Source organism: Eucalyptus grandis, chromosome 2 (genome assembly GCF_016545825.1).
Source record: "Eucalyptus grandis isolate ANBG69807.140 chromosome 2, ASM1654582v1, whole genome shotgun sequence".
NCBI lineage: Eukaryota > Viridiplantae > Streptophyta > Magnoliopsida > Myrtales > Myrtaceae > Eucalyptus > Eucalyptus grandis.
The window spans coordinates 18,231,498-18,253,086 of record NC_052613.1 but is presented as its reverse complement, the minus strand read 5'-3'; positions in this window follow the sequence as shown (position 1 = coordinate 18,253,086).

The following is a 21,589-nucleotide window of genomic DNA, read 5'->3' as shown; positions in this document are numbered from 1 at the left end:
AACTAAATGACCTAATTCTAATGACATGTAATTTCTAATTAAATGGGCCTAGCAAAAATACTAAATGACATGCATTGTATGAACTTAATTCTATATGACGTGCACATGATTTTTATTTCCCTAATAAGCATGCGATCTATCCCTAATATGCAATTAACCTAAATATTTATATTTTTGGGGTTTTCTTTTACGGGAGCAATCAAATAAAGGCATCAACAACATTACGGCAACAAATCAAGCAAGATATCATCCATCTCCATTTAATTTTGGGAAATAAATTGACGATTGTATCTCGTGCATGAGATCGGTTGGCCAATTTTAAAATAAAATCATGAATCGTATCTCAAGCGTGAGATCGAATTGGTGATTTTCCGTACGATTGGGTGGTCATATTTCGAGCGTGAAATCGGACCGTCAATCATATGTACGTTGCAAATTAGGAAGATTTCCCAATTTGAAAGACTATTCGGGAAACATGGGACAAGATAACATCATTCGGGGTTTAATCAAGAATGCAATACCTCAATTGAGCAAAAGCGAAATATTCAAGAATTAATTTAGATGGGAATTTTACCTACCTTGATTGTTGCTTCCTAGTTTGGACGGGTATCGGATCGTAGGAGTCATGATCACTTTGCTTCACGACAGCTGGCTCACAATAACGTTTTAAATCGCTCGCGGCACTCGAACACGGTGGAGAGGCTCTCGGCTTGTAGGGGTTGCGTCAATATTATCGGACACAACCAAAAGTGGGCTTTCTTATTTGGGATGCGTCTCCTCTTAGGAGCCTTTCTATATTTTAATGTAACCCCCAATACAGTTCCTTTGACCCCCGTTTGAAGCTCTCTAACCCGCAAAGGCCAAAAAAATATTTAATGCGAAGAGCGCCCAAGAGGCTTTTGATTTGGCACGAGCCCAGCAGCGCCACCGATGGTAGGATGAAGCAGGGCGGCACGTCGAAATGGGGAGCAGCAGCTTCGTTGTCCACACGGGCGAGACCAGAAAAGCAGCCCCGTTGTGTGGCAAGGCCACAACAATAGCGGAGTTGCCTGGTGCAAGGGACTTGCGATGACCAAATTTGGCTGTTTTAGCGAGTAGGACTTCAACGTCGGGATGGCTTGAATGGACTGAGGTGTCTGCAAATAATTCAAATTGGATCCAACGGAGTCTTTGACCGAGGAAAGCAGCCTTCTCTCTCACTCTTTCGTGGCCTTGTATTCCATTGTGTAGCCTCCAAAACTTCGTGGTTGTTGATCAAGGCTTGACTGGAAGTGAACGCTGTTGCTCTATCATCGGGAAGGATCACTCGGCTGGTCGTTGTCAATGCAACAGACGATCGGTAGCAAGATCGGTGTCAAGGTGCGGCCACGAACTCAGCAAAGTCACGGCCGTGAAGAGCTTCTGGCAGAGCTCTCCTCCACTCGATTCTCACGTGTTTTTCTCTCGTATGAAGAATGCTAGCTTTTGTCCTGTAATGAGTCAATTTATATTGAAAGGCGTAAACCAATGACGAAAAAAGCATATTCTGTTTCCTTCTGTGCATGCGTTGAAATATATTTTCTTTCCTTTCCTTTTTATTGATCGAATGCCGTATATATATATATATATATATATATATATATATATATTTGCAAATCCATGCCCGCAATGCAGAACGTGCCCAACATTCCCTCTCATGCTGATCTTTCAAATTTCCTTTGTGCATATGCTCGTATCTTTCCTCTTAAAATAATGCTGGTCAATTTCTTGCTCCCCACGTTGACGGAGTTATGGGAAAGCGCATAATTTTCCTTCACGTGGATGGGCTTCTCTATGTTGAATCGGTGGCCGCTTACAGGCTGTCCTTCCTTTGCATTCTTTCCCTTAAATGCACAAATATGTTGGTGCCAATAAGCTGGAAATTTCTTAATTGACTTTTAACAATTTAGGACACCCATGTAATATCAATCACCATGGAGGAATTATCAACTTATCCACAGTTTAATGCTCTTGTTGGCTTCAATATTCAAAGCCATTCACCAAAATCCATTCATCGCCGGCCTAACAAATATGCAATTAAATGAAATATTCTTCTAATGACCATATGTTTTGGAATTAAATTATTATTTTTTAGGGGTCAAAATTAATCCTGATTTTTAATGCGATAAATGACTAAATGGATCACCAAAATTTAGGTGTCAAAAACCTTCTAAACTTCGGGCCTCAGGTCCTCCACCACTGTCAACTAGGGACCTGAACATAGTTATACAATAATCAGTGAGACAATACCTCAACAAGTTCTACCCCTAAGACCCGATTAGGGAAGTCAATACGCCTAAAGGCTACCTAAGCACAATCATGAGTCAGAGAACTTACATTGGCCTCAGTTCCACCCTGCAAAGCAGTATCATTTACAGATGTCTCCAATCACATCAATCAATTAATTCATAACATCAAATCAAATCATTGATCAACTGACCTAGTCGATTACATGTCATCTCGACTCTTTCTTTGTCGTCTTATCTTATAATATCTATAAGTCAATCCGTATCAGGACTATTCACTGCTAAGTTGATAGATATATAGTATACCTCGCTTCTGAGATGATCGGGTATACTGCTCTTCGCTAAGCTGCCATATCGCCCGTAGGCTGATATAGTATATTGACATTACTCAATCTAAGCTGGTAAGGTATACTGATCTCTGTTAAATTGCCATATTGCATGTAGGCTAATATAGTATACCGACATATTCAATCAAAACTGATAAGGTATACTGCTCTCTGCTAAGCTGCCATATCGCTCGTAAGCTGATATAGTATATCGGTATACTACTCTTTGTTAAGTTGACATATCGTCCGAGGCGATATAGTATACAATTCAATCATACAATCAATTACATATTTTTATCATTCTCCATAAAATAGCTGTGTGTGGGTACACCATCGGTCTTAGCCAAAATATAATAATTTCACTTTCAATCTCCCACTTCTTTTAATAGTCGAAAAATATATTTTTGGCGCTGTAGACCGACACCTGATAATTTTCCAGTCAATTACCAACTTTAATTAATTTAGGAATAAAATCCTAAAATCACAATTAAATCAATTCGGCACAATTTAGAATTCAAATAAATAAACAGATTGCACGACAATAACCAACTTGTGGATTGGTCTTTCTCTCTGCACCTCTATGTTTTCAATGGGAACATTAGCAGGTGTGGTGGTAGGTGCAGCAACAGCTGCGGCAATAGCTGCGGAAGCAATGGCAGCATTGGCAAAGGCAGTGGCAGCGGCTTCTAAGGCGGCAGCTTGATTCTAGGCCTGCTGTCTCATCATTTCTCGCATGGTGTCCAAAGCCTGGGTGATCCCAATGGTTCCTTGATCACTTGGGGCTGCAACCCTAGCACTAACAGGAGGTGGTGCTACGCCACTAGTGCTAGCCTGTGCTGGTGCTCGACCTCGGCCTCCTCGTGTACCGACCCTGGTCAGCATCCTACCCTGAGTTATGGCCCTAGCAGTCCTCTTGGCGGGAGTTCTTGGCTCCTAATCACTCATGGCTCAGCTTTCTTTATTGGCTTGCTTCCAATTCTAAGCCGAATTAGAAACAGAGTGATCTAAATAACAAGCAAGTCTATCAATTAGTTACCACAAACATGCACCAACATGAATTTAAAGGTCTTTCCTACCACTATCCTATGGTCCATCGCACCTTATCACTCCAATCCCTAACCATTACTCCGATACCACTTAAACGGGGATGTTACGCCTTGATCCTCAGTCACGCACACATCCCTCACTTGGTCGATTAAATAGAGATGTCCTAGGATGCATCGCCGACCCTCTCTTTTCAATACGCATGCGGAAATATATAAATAATCCACAAACAATAAAACAATGGAATAGGAAAGTAGGACTAATTTTTCACAAAATACCTTTTTATAAACACACGGGTTTATACACGGAAGCATGCAAAAAGGAATCGGCTTTCAACAAAAGAGAAATGTCCTAGGACTAACTAGTCGGACATGCTCACCGATTCTCCGAGCTTCGCCTTCTAAACTTCGGGCCTCAAGTCCTCCCTCGCTGTCAACTAGGGACTTGAAACTGATTATACAATAACCAGTGAGATAATGTCTCAGCAAGTTCTACCCCTTAAGGCCCAATTAGGAAGCCAATACGCCCTAAGGGCTGCCTAAGCACAACCACGAGTTAGAGGACTTACCTTGGCCTCAGTTCCACCATGCAAAGCAGTATCATTTACAGATGTCTCCAATCACATCAATCAATCAATCAATTCATAACATCAGATCAAATCATTGATCAATCGACTCGGTCAATTACATGTCATCTCGACCCTTCCTTAGTTGGCTCATCTCATACTATCTATAAATCTATCCATATCAGACTACTCACTACTAAGTTGATAGATAGATAATATAGCTCACTTCTGAGATGATCGGGTATACTGCTCTCGGCTAAGTTGCCATATCACCCATAGGCTGATATAGTATATTGACATTGTTCAATCTAAGCTGATAAGGTATACTGCTTTCTGCTAAGCTGCAATATCGCTCATAGGCTGATGTAGTATACCGACATTCAATCAAAACCGATAAGGTATACTGCTCTCTGCTAAGCTGTCATATCGCCTGTAGGCTGATATAGTATATTGGTATACTACTTTCTGCTAACTTGACATATCCCTTGTAGGCCGATATAGTATATAATTCCAATCATACAACCAATTCTATCTTTTTATTATTCTCGATAAAATAATCGTGTGGGTACACGATCGGCCTTAGCCAAAATATAATAATTTCATTATCAATCTTACACTTTTTTTAATATTCCAAAAATAGATTTTTTTGGCGCTGTAGACCAATGCCGGGTAATTTTCCAATTAATTAGCGACTTTAATTATTTTAGGAATAAAATCCTAAAATCACAATTAAATCAATTCGGCACAATTTCGAACTCAAATAAATAAACGGGCGTACCACAATAACCAATATAAAATTATGATCGTCCGCTACTCCCGGCCCTAATTTTCGAAAAATAAATAAATAAATAAATAATTATGGAATTATTAAATAAATGCAATAAATCCAACTTAGGCCCGTAATGCCTAATTGGACATCGAAACAGACCGGAAAAATTTCAAGGTTCATTAAACCAATAATAGCACGAGTCTAGCTAATGCCACTAACTAACCACGACATACATCAGATAATTAAATTATCTAATATAATCTAATTTAATCTATCCACCTAAACCATGCTTAATTAATATAATCAACCTCTAAGCATCATTAGCGACTATTGAGGATTAGTGAGTTCAACTCACTTGTTTTGCGATCCGTTGGTTCAAAATGTTGGGAATGCGACGGGGACCGACTTTCCTCAAAGTGGGTCAAACTTTCGAGCTCGAGAACCACCTCAAAATGGGCCTATAAGCTTGCTGGAAACCCACCCACAAATTCTTTGTTTGGGAGGTCGGAGGTGGGCTAAACGACTCTGGCACAAGCTGAGGAAGCTACGGGGATGGTGGAACAGAGGGTTGGAAGTAGCAGGGGCGTCGGGTTGGGCGGTGGCGCGGTATATGGTACGCGTGTGGGGCGGTGGGGCGTGCGGACGGCGTTCCGCAGTCACGACGGCGTGCAGCATGGATAGGCAGCTTCTCTGGTTTGTTGGGCTTGAGCAAGGCACAATGAGGAGGGAAAGGAGGCTGCTGACAGTTGGTTGAGAGAGAGAGGAACAAGGTGGGGTTGGAGGGGCCACTTGCCTTATTTTCCATTCAAATGTCTCCTTGACATCACCCATAGCCAATCTGGCTTCTATGGCTGCAATTCAACCATCCATGCACTCATCTAGAAGGTTGAAGAGGTCCATAAGTTGTGGGAATGGGGGGACATACGCATTTCATGGGTTTTAGTGTCAAATGGACACTTAATCTTGCTTCAAAAAATCCAATTTGGCATCAATAAATCCAATTAACCCATCATCGATCATCTCGGCATTTTCTTCACTCATACAATCCACTTACTTTCCAATTTCACGATCTAAAACAATCCTGATCTTTTTCGGGAAAAAACGCTCTAAGCCGACTTTTTCCTAAAAAGTCTTGGGTTGTAGAAAAATATTGGGCGAGTCGACGCTCCTAGAATTAATTGTGACATGACGGAACTTTCAATTTCTTGAAATCAGATTCAATTTCGTAGTTAATTTCAATTTGGTGTGTTTTTAGCGTGACCTAGACTACGGGTAGTTTTTAAGTTTTAGAGCAAATGACCCTTGGTTGATTTTTTCGAGCCACAATGAACCCACTCGACGCATTGGCGACTTTCGATTGTCATGAAAATCTCAAGGATTCAAATTTGGACACAAGGTATCAAAATGATAGAAAAATCACTCTAGTGCCGGCAACGAGAATTTTCAATTTAATGGTGTCACCCACGATTAGCCACACATCTCCTTGAACCGATCTATCTTTGATTTCAAATGAATTTTATATTGTGCCGTAATGGCCTCTAAAGATGAGCATGGTTGAGAAGCCGATTCTTGGTTGAATTCTCAAATCTATCGTATTAAAATTCTTTAATGGCTTCTCTAAATAGTCTAGATATCTCAAGAGTGATAAGCTCTGAGAATAGCCTTATAGGCGCATTGATGAAATGCTCGATTTATTCAATAGAAAATAGGATTGAAAATCTAGGATGTCACAACTCTTCCCCTCTTATAAAAAATTCGTCCTCGAACTTTAAATCATTACAAAACTTAAGCAAGAAGGTGGGGGTACAATTGTCTCATCGACTCTTAAGTTTCCCATGTCGCTCCTTCAGTACCGTGGTGTTGTGAGACCACTTTGACCAATGGAATGGTCTTTGTATGCAGAACTTGTTCTTTTCTGTCCAAGATATGAACTGTCACGCCACAATTCTCGAGCGTACACCCATCCTCAACTAGTCGATTAATAGTGACGTCCCAGGACGCATCGCCGACCCTTTTGTTTTAATATGCATGCGGAAGAATATAATAATAATCCTTAGACAATAAAGTAATGGGATAGAAAAGTAGGATTAAATTCCGAACTTTAAAAAACAACCACACTTATATACATTGCAAACCAGTGCACATATATATAAGGCGAACTACTAAGTTAGATTCAACTTAAACAAGTTCAGAAACAAGGTCTACAAGTAGGGGTGGGAATTCCACAAACTACGAGTCCTCGTCCTCCTCTTCATCATCCCCCACACTCCAACTGGAGCCTTCAGCATATTACACCGAACTTCCGAGATCTTCAAAATTCAAATCTGCTGCATCTACGATCGAGCCCAAAAGGGAATTTGCGGTGCCTTTTCCAAAGGCGGCCTCAGTAACACACAAAGGTATCTTAGACTCCAGTAGGGGACCCTCTCTGGCCATCTTGAGTCGGTGGTACCATGATCTATATCGATGGGGCACCTTGTGGGTGAGACCCGCATCGACCCTAACTATAGACCTCACTAGCTTATAAGATCAGCCCCTAGGGCACCCATGAAATGGAAAGTAAGAGGTTTGCTCTGTGATCTTCTTAGGCCGTCCCAAAAACTCAAGAGTGGCCATCTAGGAACCTAAAATGGTTATACAATAACTAATGAGACAACGTCTTAGCGAGTTCTACCTCTTAAGACCCGATTAGGAAGCCAATATGTCCTAAAGGCTGTCTAAGCACAACACGGGTCAGAGGGCTTACCTTGTCCCCAGTTCATTCTTGCAAGTTAGTATATATATCAAATATACACGATCACATCACATCACATCACATCACATCAATTAGATTGAATTATCGATCAATCGACTTAGTCGATTACATGTCATCACGACCTTTCCCCTAGTCGGTACATTCAATATTATCTATTCTCCAAGATGGTATATCTATTCATCGAGCCCACGTGCATTCTTTAGGTTAATGTACTTAGTCACCGAGTCCACGTGCATTCTCCAAGATGGTATATCTAGTCATTGAGCTCACGTGCATTCTCTAGGTTAATGTACTTAGTCACTTAGCCCACGTGGATTTTCCAAGATGACCTGCCTAATCACCGAGCCCATGTGCATTCTCCAGGTTGACATACTTAGTCACTAACATGCATGCTCTCGAAGAGCTTATGTTACATCCCTTATAGAGTCTCTTCAAATTAGGGTAATTACATTAAAGGAGGAGTTTCAAATGTTAAAAGCTTTACTCGAAGAAGTGCGGGTAAGAGAGTTTATCTCATTTTGCAGGTTTCTTGATTTGTAAAATGCCGAGATAATGAATGAATAACATTTCTTTATGAGCCATGAATTATCCATTTTAAACTGTTGACTAAGCCTACATTACGGTTATATCATAAACACTTTTAGATTGGTATGGTCATACAACTTGTGAGTAAAATCAGACTCTTATTGAGATTATAATAATGTCAAGATCTAGTGTCTCTCTTTTTCCCGCATCAATAGCCGGGATAAAATATCTTTCTAAATGAGAGCAAGTGAAAAGCCCTTTCAGACTGAAAGTCTTATTTAGTATTTTCAAGAGATCCATGCCACGGTGGTGAAAATTATCTTGATGATGATTCCTCTCGGTGGAAATTTAGTGATGTAGATATGGCAAAATGCCTCTTCATAACCCGCAATCAATGATGAAAATGATTGATTCTAGATATGCGTGCTCATTGAAGGATAAACTTGAACTCCTTTATCTCTTTGAATGCGCGTCTATTTGCTCTAGTCGTGTTTGATGGGAAATACTTCCTTAGAGACCAAAAAGTCCTTTATGCCCTGTAAGTGCTTCATTACCTTGGACTTACTTTCGAAATTGATTTCCTTGAGGAGGTTTACCATGAGAAACTCGTTGAAGCCGTAAGTGCAAAACCATAGGTATTCCAATCCCTAAGTGAAAAACCTTTGGCCCTAAGTGCAAAACCTTAGGTATTCCAAATCCTAAGTGGAAAACCTTGGACAATTCAAATCGTAAGTAGAAAACTTTAGACATCTCAAGTCTTAAGTGAAGATTTTAGACAATTTGAGTCCCAAGTGAAAGACCTTAGACATCTCAAGTTCTAAAGGAAAAACCTTAGACAATTCATATCCTAAGTGCAAAACTTACATGTTTCTGGTCCTGAGTACCAAACCTTAAACGTTTCAAGTCCTAAGTGTAAAGTCTTAAGCATACTAACTACTGAGATGAACAACTCTAGGTAACTTCAAAGTCTTAGGATTGAAAATTCTGAGTAGGTTCAAATATTTGAGACGAAAAACGCTAGGTGCCTCTCTTATCCAACGACAAAATTTGAGATGAGTTCAGGTGACTGATTTGAATAATTATAGAGTGCTAGATATTTTTCGTGAAATCTTTAAGCTCCTAGAGAGAGTTCCAGGTGTTTATTTACCAAACCTTTTCGAATATCTACGGCCATTTGGAATATCTACGGTCATTTTGTAGATATTTCGTTAAGAAATCTTTAAACTTTTGAGTGAGTTCCGGGTGTTTCTTGACCAACCCTTTTTTTAATATTCAAGGTGAATTTTGATATTTTGTTAATAAATCTTTAAACACATGGGATGATTTCTAGTGTTTAGCAGATATATCGCTAAAAATTTACGGATAGTTCTAGGTGTTTATCGGTTAAATATTCAAGTTTCTAGATGAGTTCTAAATATTTGTTAAAGAGCCTTTTCAAATATCCAAGATGATTCTAAAATTTCGTTAAGAAAATTTTCAATTTCTGGGATGATTTTCGGGTGCTTATCAGTTAAATCATTAAATACTTAAGGTGAGTTCTAGGTGTTTATCAGTTAAATCTTTTAGAGTATCTAAGCAGAGTTCTAAGTATTAAGTTAAGAAATCTTTAAACCAAATCCTGTGATGACTTCCAAATGTTTCAATCTAAATCATTAAATACTTAAGGTGAGTTCTTGGTATTTTCTGGTTAGATCCGTTCGAGTATCTGGGATGAGTTCCAGATATTTTGTAAAAAAACCTTTAAATTGTCTAAGGTGAGTTCTAGGTATTTATTGGATAAATTTTTTCGAGAATTTGAGACGAGTTCAGGGTGTTTGAAAACTATTTAGTAATCTTCAAATCTTTCAAATGTTTGAGGTGAATTCCAGGTGTTTGTCAGGACTTTTAAAAATTTACTTTTCCGAATCTACATGTACGTATTCCATCTCTGCATTAACATCGATATTTTCTCACATGTCATTGCATTCTCATTGAGATCTATCTTTCCAACAAACAAAGTCATCACACTACATTTGCATTGTTAAATTTTAGGTATCATTTATCTTTGAATGAATCATTTGCAAGCTTCCTTTTAAAGAAGAGCAGTTGTTAACAATTAAATTTTGATGGCCCATTCATTGCAAAGAATATTAGGAGTCAATGTCGATTCCTAAGTAAAAATATTATTAATTTACATTTGCACAGTAGCACATTTTATTTTATTGTAATAGGCCCGCATAAATTGAATTCTAATTGGACCGGATCTAATGGGTTTAAGTAGGGGCTATAAAATTAATTAAATTATTGGACTAAGCCCGCAAGAGTATAAAATTCAGTCAAGCCCCTTGAATACCGTAGGTGGCCGAAATTTGCATATAAGATGCACGTGGGGAGTGCAAATTAGGAAAGATTATCACATAATTAAGTTTGGTGGAGATAGGAAAAGAAATGCCTCAAATTCTTATCTTGAACCTATCACATAATTTCATGGATTCAATTTTGGAAAGGGGCATCTTCAGAAAAGCCCTAGATCTATGCCTATATAAACATTCTTTCCACTCAATTTAAAAAATGACCTTGAACATTAAGAGGCACACAGTAATGTTCTGAGTTCAAATTTTTCAAACTCTCTAATTGCTTCCTTAATTCCATATTTCCACGCTTTAGGCTTAGGCAAAGTCCAACCTACGTGTGAAGGGGGTGTTAGAACATTCAAATATTATATCGCACTGTCATGTAATAGTTTAAGCTCTTAGAACATTAGTAATGATCCTACAAAATCTCACCAAATTATTGCCTTTGCCTTCATTTTCTTGGGTGATAGGACCAATAAATGAACTATGTGCATGATCAGAGCCTAATTTATTTTTAAAATTGGACTAAATCATGTACATTACAAGTCAGAGCTTTTCGTCAGGTAAGAGGTTAATGCGCTCTTGGAAATGACCTAAGATGATGGACAAAAATTGAACTATGGTCTTTAACCGATTTTCTTTATCTGTATCAATTTTATTTGTTGACGCATTCATTTGGTATGTAGTTGATTGGTCCCAAAGAGAACTTCATTGATATCAGCCACAGAAAAGTAAAAGGAGAACATACTAAACTAAATTTATTGATTAGAAGTTCAAAAGCAGATTAGAAATTTAAATCCAAAGGTGGAGTAGATTCTTTTGGATTATGTATAGATAGATCTTGAATGTGAATCAAGATGGAAGAAGTATACCATAACTGTTTAAACTTGGCATGAGTGGATGCATAAGTGTTAAAACTTTCAAAATGTACACTTAAGTGTCACTTTTTAAAAAAAAAATTAGACACTTAAGTACCAACTCCAGTAAGACTTGCCAAAAATCCATCGTGGTATTATTTCATTAATACTAGTTTACATGGCTTGCTGGAATGTCCACTCAGCATCCTTGTCTCAAAACAATGTTGTTTTGCCCTGAAATTTTATTTTTAACATAAATATCAATTAAATTAAATTTAAGAAACTATATTAAAAAGGAATTAGATTTGGGGTCGTGGAGACCTAGGCCCTCACCCTCGTTGTCGTTGCCCCACCCTGGCCAAAAAGGGTTGGTGATAGTGGGGCCTTTTTGCCGAGGATAGGGCGTGGGTTGGCTACCGTTGCCGGCCCTTTCTAGCGATGGTGGGGCAGTGGTGGCAAGGGCCTCCATGACCCCAAATTTAATTCTTTTTTTTTTTTTTATAAAATTATTTTTAATTTTAATTTTGTAATGTTTATATTAAATATCATATTTGAACTAAAATGATATCGTTTTAAGCTTATCTATTCATGTTAGCGTCATGTGGATGATTTAAAAAAAAGAAATTTGTCACATCAGTTAAAAATTTTGCTAGAAAAGCCACATTAGTTGTTTGGCTGGAAATTCTCATCATTGGCGCTTAAATATTCATTTCTTCTTTGATTTTGACATTTAAGTCTATCTTTTGGAAGTTGTGGTACTTATGTATTCATATGTGTCAAGTTTTGCCACTTGAGGTGTTCGCGTCTCGAATCGAGAGGTATCTATGGGCTTCTTTAGCAAATATACAATCTTTTATTTATTTTAGCGTAGTTTGCAAAAGTGACAAAGTGCGTGGGCCAGGACCATTTTTCGACCGTGTTTATGTTGGTTGTGGTGCAGGTGCACGCGATCAATTGTCCATATAAATTTGACAAGATCTGAAAAGATCATACAATATTCTTTTTGTTCCTTTTCTTTCATGTCGGTCTCTCTTACCTCCTTATTCTATTATTCAACAACCTAATTAAGCCGTTGCCTTCTTAACTTTGGTTAGTACTGCTCGGGGTCTCTGAATCGGGAATTTATCGTAGGCACCATTAAAGACATCCATTGTGCACTCACCTGTGGAACCAACTTTAGATTAATTGTTTTTTTTTTTTTTTTAACGACCAGTAAGGTTTTATCGATGTCATAAAAGGAAGATGAGCTACCCTGCTACATGCTGAAGTCATACAACTTAAACAAGACCCAAATGCTAACATAACAGCTTGTAGTTGTGAAAGCTAGTACGAGTACCTAGCGGGGGGTGAATAGGTGCAAAAACAAATTTCCCCGAGAGAAGTGTGTAACTCTAATCAATAATAGATTATGAAAAGGAAATTACACTCTTGTAAACAAATTGAGTTACGATCAAAGTAAAAGAGAGTAGGGAAGAGAATAAGAGCACAGGGTTATAGTGGTTCGGCTTAATCCAAGTCTACGTCCACTTTCCACATTGACAGCCCACTGGCTGGATTTCACTATGAATCAAAAGAGTTGTTACAAAGTAAAGCTTTTCCTTGATTCCATAGTGTAGAGACTCTGCTACACTTCCTCAAGGTCTCACAAAGATATAAACTCTCTTTTGAGTACAAGATTTCGCTCAACAATTGAATTGACTACTCAAGGTTTCACAAAGATATAAACTCTCTTTTGAGTACAAGATTTCGCTCAACAATTGAATTGACTAAGAACAAGGAGCTTTAGACTTTGGAATTCTCCTATTGCGCACACACTCGAACAACCGGAACGTCTTTCTTATATACTCCTTCATGCCATCACACCTGTTGGCACTTACAAAAGGAGTTCTTCTAATCTACCCGTTGGACATAATCAATTAGGGAGATTTCGAGTTATTTAAGAAATATGACGATAGCCCACCAATCCTACTCGCCCATACAATTAGGATCTAGGTTTCCATAATTAGAACCTTTCAAATATACTTTGCCAATCAACGGATTCAAAATCCCTAAATCAATCTCAATTTTAATAAAGGATTCCGACATGCTGTATCTAGCCAAGAGATCTCTTCGGTTGATAGAATCAAATCATCAATGAAATACTCAGTTCCCGGATAAGCCTTCTTGACGGTCTAGAAAGCTGTCAATGATGATAGACTTTGGGTCTTGAGTCTGGCAGTCTGGAGGTCTTTAGACTTTGATGGAAGAGTCTGCAAGTCTTCAGACTAGACTGATGGAAACGTTTTGTCAACTTTAAAACACTCAATGAATTTTTCTCCAACAATCTCCCCCTTTTTGATAGTGGCAAAACTTTCTTGCAGATTTGGATAACTTTGACCTGTAAAACAATACTTAATCAAACATAGATATTTCACAAAGGATAATTGGCTTAGTAAAGATAACATTAAAATCTGCATCCACAGAAGGTAGGTTAGTCTTGTAAATGAGCAACTATCTTTGCCATGAAATACCAATAGTGCTTAAGATAAACAAATGTTTAAACAGTCCAAATCCAAATCCAATCATAGCCAAACAACCAAACACAAAAGTAAAGTCAATCAAACACAAAAGTCAAGAGTTCAAAAGTTTAAATCTCAAATCTGCACCACATCTCTCCCCTTTTTTGTCAGCATTAAAAAAATAGAGATGAAAAGAGAATGGAATTATGATTGCCCAGGAACACAAACAAGCTGGAAATCTCCTAATGACTAGATAATCCCTTCCAGCTTTTTTCAAATCCTCTTTTAGTTGAGCCACATCTTCACCCTTGGCATTTGCTTGAACTTGAAGAGTAAGGGCATGGAGTTGATCATGCAAAAGAAACTGAAGAGGCTTGACCTACATTTTGCAAGTTCTATACTTCGCATCCCAGAGCATAAATTTGGCCTTGCATCTTCAAGAGAACATCAAGCACTCTGCGAAAGTCTGCTGAATTATCGGTTTGAGTCGGCTTACGCACGATCAATGGTGTATTGGAGATGATGGCAAGTCAGCACGATCATGCAGATTGGGCGATGAAACCTCATGGCCTTCCTCAAGAAATTGAGAGGCATAGATGTCTTCTGAATCTGCTGGAGAACGACTTACTCCTTCACTAGTGGCAACAATTGAGGACGTACCTCTTTTCTCAGGATCTCCCCTTGTTTCAATGCCTTCAGGCGGTGAGAAGTACTCTTCATGCTTTGCTTCTTCTTGTTCTCCTCTTTCCTCTTCTTCTTCTTCCTCAATCCTTTCTTCCTATGCTTCTTTCTCCAATGATTCTCTCTCTCCAGTCCTCTGTTTGATCTCGTCCTTGTCTTGTTCCTGTCTCTCCTTTGTCTCTAGAACAGAACAACTTAAGTTCTTCAATGCAAGAGCAAAAATCGTGATATCATTCTCATCCTCTTCATCCTCCAAGATGAGTGTTCTTTTTTTCTTGGATGGAGCAACCATGGGCTCCTTCCCTTTCCGCTTTGCAGCCGAAGAGACTGGGTGAGTCTTAACAGGGGTTTTAACCTTGAATTGCTCAAAAGCCTTGTTAAGTTCCTTTAGACGCATTTTAGAGACCATTTTCAGTCCCACCACCATTTGATCGCATAATTGAACATAAAGAATCCGGGAAGTTGAATGTTCAAATGTCTGAATAACTTGGTGACAAGTGTTGAGTAAGGAAGTTGGTCCTTGTCCTTCACTATTGTTTTGTACATGTGGAATATAATAGTGTGTGGAAGAGAGAACTTTTTGCCAGCGTTAATGGCATACATCAGCTTTGCCTCCGAGTTTGAAACGTCGGTCTTTGAAGTTGATTTGGGTTTGAGGTAGTTGATCACTATCTTGTGAAGCAAAATGTTGGAGGCATTCATCCTCAAATATGAAATCTTTCCTTCCGTCGTTCTATCCTAAACAAGCTTTATCGTCGCGCGACCAATAGACACACTGATTGGTTGGTATCTCCCTCTTTCAACCCCAATCACATCAGCCAATGTATTCATGTCAACCACATAGTCTTGATCTCGAACACTGAAAGAGAATCTATTCGCATCCAAGAAACTTGGATGCGAATAGAAGTAAGCAGTGAGTTCAGCATGAGCCTCTGTCAATTTAGTACAAAACCGTTCTAGTTGAAGAAGATTGAATTTCTCTCTCAGCTTGACATTTAGAGAATCAAGAAAATCAAAGTCCATACTTCTAGGGTTAATCACACCACGCTTTAGCAACTTAGAGTACAGTTGCTTGTGTTCTTTCGAACGAAACAAATCTGTCATTTTGCTTTGGATTTTCGCCGCAACACCCATTCTAGGTTTAAATTGAGTGTACATCCTCTCACCATCATTCCCATCAGGTTGACTCAATCCTCTAACACGTGGATCGCTTGGGATATTTGCAAATGTTTCTTCTGCTGGCCTCGCAGGGGCAATTCCCAATCGTTCCATTGTGCGTAAAAGATAGGTTTCATTTCGATACCCTTTGTCTTTCAAAAATTCATCAATATAGTTCAAAGGAGTACCACTCCTCTTCAAAGCATGGTAAAGCTTAAAAGTAAAAGAGAGCTTTTGAGTTCTTACGGGTTCTGCATCTTCGATGATTTCTTCTTCTTCTCGATGTTCAATATTCTGAGGTCTAGATGGAGGAGATGGACGCTGCTGAGAATATTGTGGGCTCTGCCGCTCTCTAGGAGATTCTTCTTCCTCAGTGAGATCAAAATGTGTAGGTCCCTCACGCATTTGCTGTGGTCCCCTATTTGCGATCCTCGAAGACTTTTTTTGAGATGACATTTTCACAGTCTTTGAGAGATTCCAAGCTTGTTTCGTAAGAAAGATGAAAACTTTTCGAGCATTAAACAAGAGAAGAAGACATAAGTGGAAGATTTGTGCTCTCTTAGGGCTTTTGTGAGTAAAACGAAGAAGAACCAACGGTATATAAGGCAGTCGAAGCGTGGTATACGGAACGTCGTAAAAGGAAATATAAAAATGCATTTAAAAAAAATAACTGCCTTTTCAAAAATTAGATAAGCGTCATTTAAAAAATAACTTTTTTTTTTTCAAAAAGGAAAGATTGCAATAATCACGAAGACTGGGAAATAACATCAATCAATTACGGATAGATGATCATACATTTTCGAGATTTGATCTAAGAGATAAGTTTATAAAATAGAAGTAACTTACAGTCATAAATCTTGATTGTTTGAGTCTGAGTGTGTTTAGACTTTCAGTCTTGAGTCTGAACTTCCTCAGACTTTAAGATATTGAGTCTGGAACGAATAACTTCAAATTGATTTTTCTCCAAAGGCTTTGTAAATATATCCGATAGTCGATTCTTTGAATCAATAAACTGAATCGAAACTTCTCCATTTTGAACATGATCTCTAATGAAATGATGTCAAATCTCTATATGTTTTGCTCTTGAGTGAAGAATCGGATTCTTGGTAAGATTGATTGTGCTGGTGTTGTCGCATTTGACCTTTGTGCATGAATCTTCAATTTCAAAGTCTCTTAGCTGTTGTTTTATCCACATAATTTGTGGACAACAACTTCTTAGAGTTACATATTCTTTCGCCGTAGAAAGAGTTACGATACTTTGCTTCCTTGAAAACCAAGACACTATCTTGTTTCTAAGTAGTTGATAGGTGCCCGAGATGCTCTTTCTATCAACTCGCATCTGCTAGATCGCGTCGAGTATCCAAGAAGAGTGAAGTCTCATTCTTTAGGATATAAGAGACCTAAATTTGAAGTTGAGGCAATGTATTTGATTATACGCTTTGCAACACTTAAATGAGATTCTTTAGGATCTGATTGAAATCTGGCACAAATACAAACACTAAACAAAACGTCGGGTCTAGAAGTAGTAAGATAAAGAAGTGAACCAATAATACTCCTATATAGCTTCTAGTAAACTTTCTTTCCTCCTTCATCTTTGTCTAGCTTCAAAGAACTTAATATTGGTATATCAGTCTTTTTGCAATTCTCCAGTCCAAACTTTTTGACAAGTTCTTTAGCATATTTTTCTTGATGAATAAAGGTTCCCTCCTTCAGTTGTTTCACTTGAAGCCCAAGAAAGAAGGTTAGTTCACCCATCATGCTCATTTCAAATTCATCCTGCATAGACTTAGAGAATTTCTTGCACAGATTTTCATTAGAAGATCCAAAATAATATCAACATAAATTTGAACAAGAAAAAAACTTTTACTTTCTATTTTGATAAACAATGTAGTATCTACTTTACCTTTGACAAAACTATTTTGAATTAAAAACTTACTTAGTTTGTTGTACCAAGCTCGAGGTGTTTGCTTTAAACCATATAAAGCCTTTTTCAGTCTGAATACAGAGTATGGTTTCCTTGGGTTTTCAAAACCGGGTGGTTGTTCCACATAGACTTCCTCTTGGATAAATCCATTTAGGAAAGCACTTTTGACATCCATTTGGAATAACTTGAAATTCTTATGACAAGCAAAAACAAGTAATAATCTAATTGCTTCTAACCTTGCTATTGGCACGTAAGTCTCATCATAGTCTATCCCTTCTTTTTGCGTATATCCATTGTCCATTTGTCTTGCTTTGTTTCTTATGACTTTTCCTTTCTCGTTCATCTTGTTCCAGAAAACTCATTTAGCTTCAATGATAGATTTACCTTTCGGTTTAGAAGTCAATTCCCATACATCATTGATAGTGAATTGCTTGAGTTCTTCTTGCATAGCTTCAATCCAGCTTTCATTAGTTAGAGCTTATTCTATACTTTTGGGTTCTATTTCAGAAATAAGAGCCACAGCACTAGACTCTTCACGCCTTTTGGATTTTGTGCGAATTCCTTCATTAATATCACCAATAATGAGATTTTTGTGATGACTGGACTTATGCTTCCATTTGTTGGTTGATTTGTCGATTGTTGATCATTTTCTCATTTGAATCTTCGACGATCATTTGTTGCTAGTCTTATGAAGTCTCGAGCTACTTCTGGAGATTTAGACTTTGTAGAGTCTGGAGCAGGTTCAGATTCTTCAAATTGAGTTTGAATCAATTGATTTTTCATAAAGTCTTGAAATTTGACATTCATCGATTCCTCCACAAATCGAGTCTTTTTGTTGTATACTCTATAAGCTTTGCTTGTAATAGAATATCCAAGGAAGATACATTCATCTAATTTTTCTTCAAACTTACCAACTCGATCATTTGCATTTTCAATATAAAACGTTTACATCCAAACACATGAAAATACAAAACAATTGGCTTATTTCCTTTGAATAACTCATAGGGAGTTTTCTCAGAATATGCCTTAAAAAAGACTATTAATAATATAGCACGTTGTAGAAACTACTTCAGCCCAAAACGAGAAGAGATGTTGCTTTTAATTAAAAGAGTTCTAGCCATTTTCTACAGCAATCTATTCTTTCTTTCCACGACTCCATTTTGCTCTGGAGTATATGGTGAAGAGAACACATGCTGAAAACCAGATTCATCGCAGAATTTTGCAAAGTCTTGATTTTCAAATTCACCTCCATGGTCTGTCTGTATACTTGAAATAACATATAATTTCTCATTTTGGATATTTTTAGCAAACTTTATAAAATAAGAAAATGTTTTAGACTTACTTGCCGGGAAATATACCCAAGTGAATCATAAATAGTCATCCACAATTACTAGGTAGTATTTCTTACCTCCAATGCTCTTAGTTCTGGTTGGTCCAAAGAGATCCATATGCAAGAGCTACAGTACACAATTAGTGGATACTTGATTTTTTTGGTTTGAATGAGTTTCTTACATGTTTTCCCAACACACATGGTGTGCATAGATCAGACTTTTGGTATGTTAGTTTGGGTAGTCCATGAACAAGCTTATTTTGAGATTTTGGCTATTTGCTTCATGTTGATGTGCCCAAGTTTTTGTGCCATAAATTTGCTTCCTCTTGAATTGAGATTAGACATTGGGTTTCATCTGGTTTGATATCCAAAAGATAGATATCCCATGTCTTCGCCTCATGAAAGACTGAGAGGAGTCTTTACTAGTTCCTGAACATATTCCTTCTTGAAAGTTGATTTTGAAACCGGTGTCGCATAGCTAAGCGATACTCGGCAAGTTGTAGTTGAGTCATTCTACTAAGGAAACATTGCGATCGTGAGCTTCCAATCTTTAAAGTTTCATATCCCACAATTCTTCATTTGCTATTTCCTCCAAAAGAAACTTTTCCACCATTAACTTGTATAAGTTTTATGAAGTAATTTGAATCTCTGTCATATGTCTTGAGCATCCACTATCCAAGTACCATTTAACATTTTTCTTGATAGTGACTTGCATTTAAAAAAGAGACTCAAGCTTTCTTTGGTACCCATATTTTCTTGGGTCCATCGGTATTAGTGTAATATACAGTCTTTGTCCATACCTTCTTAATAGGCTTCTAAACCATAAGACATTATTTCTCAAAATGATATGAGCTATTGCACTTAGATCATTTAAGAACTTGCGACCTACGGAGTTTTAAAAAACTTTTTGGAAATGATTTGTGTAAGAATCTCTTGTAGGTCTTTGCTTAATTCTTTCATTTACTTTAGGAAAATCAATTAGAGGAATGGTTTCAACAATCATTCCTAAACCTGATTTGTTGAAGTAAGGTCTTTGTATTGAAAGAATTTTTCAAATTTCTCAGATCTTGTAGAAAATCTTTTAGAAATACTTGAGATATCATTTTTCAAGAATGCATTTTCTTTTGAAATGTTGTTTGCATTTTCTTTCAAAGTAGTAACACTTTTGTCTAAACTTTTGACCTTTTATTTCCGAACATTTTCCTATTGTTTAAGTGCAGAATTTTTCTTTTAAGTTCAGAAATCCTTTTGAGAGGTTTTGAGACTAAGACACAATTCATCAATGTATCTAGAAACTTTAGTAGGGATTTTTAAATTACTTACCTCAATTTCACTTTCTGAGTCTGAGTCTGAATCTGAATTTGAGTCTAATTGTGCCATGAGACAAATATTGGCATAATCATCATCACTTTCCTCACATTTTGTATCACTCCAAGTTTCTGCTTTAATGCCTTTCGATATTTCTCAACTTTTCCTTTCTTTTTCTTTAGAATGTGACAGGTTGGTCCGATGTGTCCCTTTTTCTTGCATTCAAAGCGACTCACGTCTTTATTGGATTCATCATCCTCAACTGACTTAATCTGTTGCTTTTGAAAAATTTGTTTAGTTGGATTGAATTTTCTCCCATTTCTATTTAGTTTTTTGAATCTTCTTATTATGAGAGCAAGCTCTTCATCATCCATACCGTCTTGGAATACGTGACATTAGAATCATTATTAGATTTTAATGCAATAGATTTCTTACCTTTAGGATCTTCATTTTCATTGATTTGCTCCACTTCATAAGACTGAAGAGTCCCAACCAATTCGTCAATAGAGAGTGGCATGATTCTTTGTGTATCCCTTATTGAGGTCTTATGTGATTCTAATCCTTGGACAGTCCACCAACATTAGCTTGTTTACCTTCATGGGTCCAGAAATTGGTTGACCTTGATATTCAAGACCATTCACGATTTCTGTAAAATGACTAAACATGTCATTGATAGATTCTCTTGGTTTCATCTTGAATGCTTCATATTGACCGAGCAGAATGTTGATTCTGGTTTTTTTTACTTGATTAGTTCATTCATAGGTGATATGTAATCTATCCCAGACTTCTTTAGCTGTTTCACAAGAAGATATTTTGTTATATTCAGTAGGAGATAATGCACAATATAAAGAATAAATTGCTTTTGCATTAAGAGCTTGTCTCTTGGTTATCTCTTCTTGAGTAATTTCACCGGGACTCAACAGCTTCTTTTCCTTTTTTTTTGAGACTGGTGCAGTTTAGGAATGATTCCTTTGTCTACCACATCCTATTCAGAGGATCCTTTGATCTTAGGAATGCTTTCATCTTGTTTTTCCATATGTTGTATTCCTTTCCATCAAAACAAGGTGGTTTGACATTGCTTTGCCCTTCAACCAGACCTTAAGTCAACATACTAGCCATAGATCTTTAACTTTGAAGTAAAACACTTCAACTTAAGTGAGTACACAAGCTCTGATACAAATTGTGAAAGCTAGTACGAGCACCTAGAGGGGGGTGAATATGTGTAAAAACAAATTTCCCCGAGAGAAGTGTG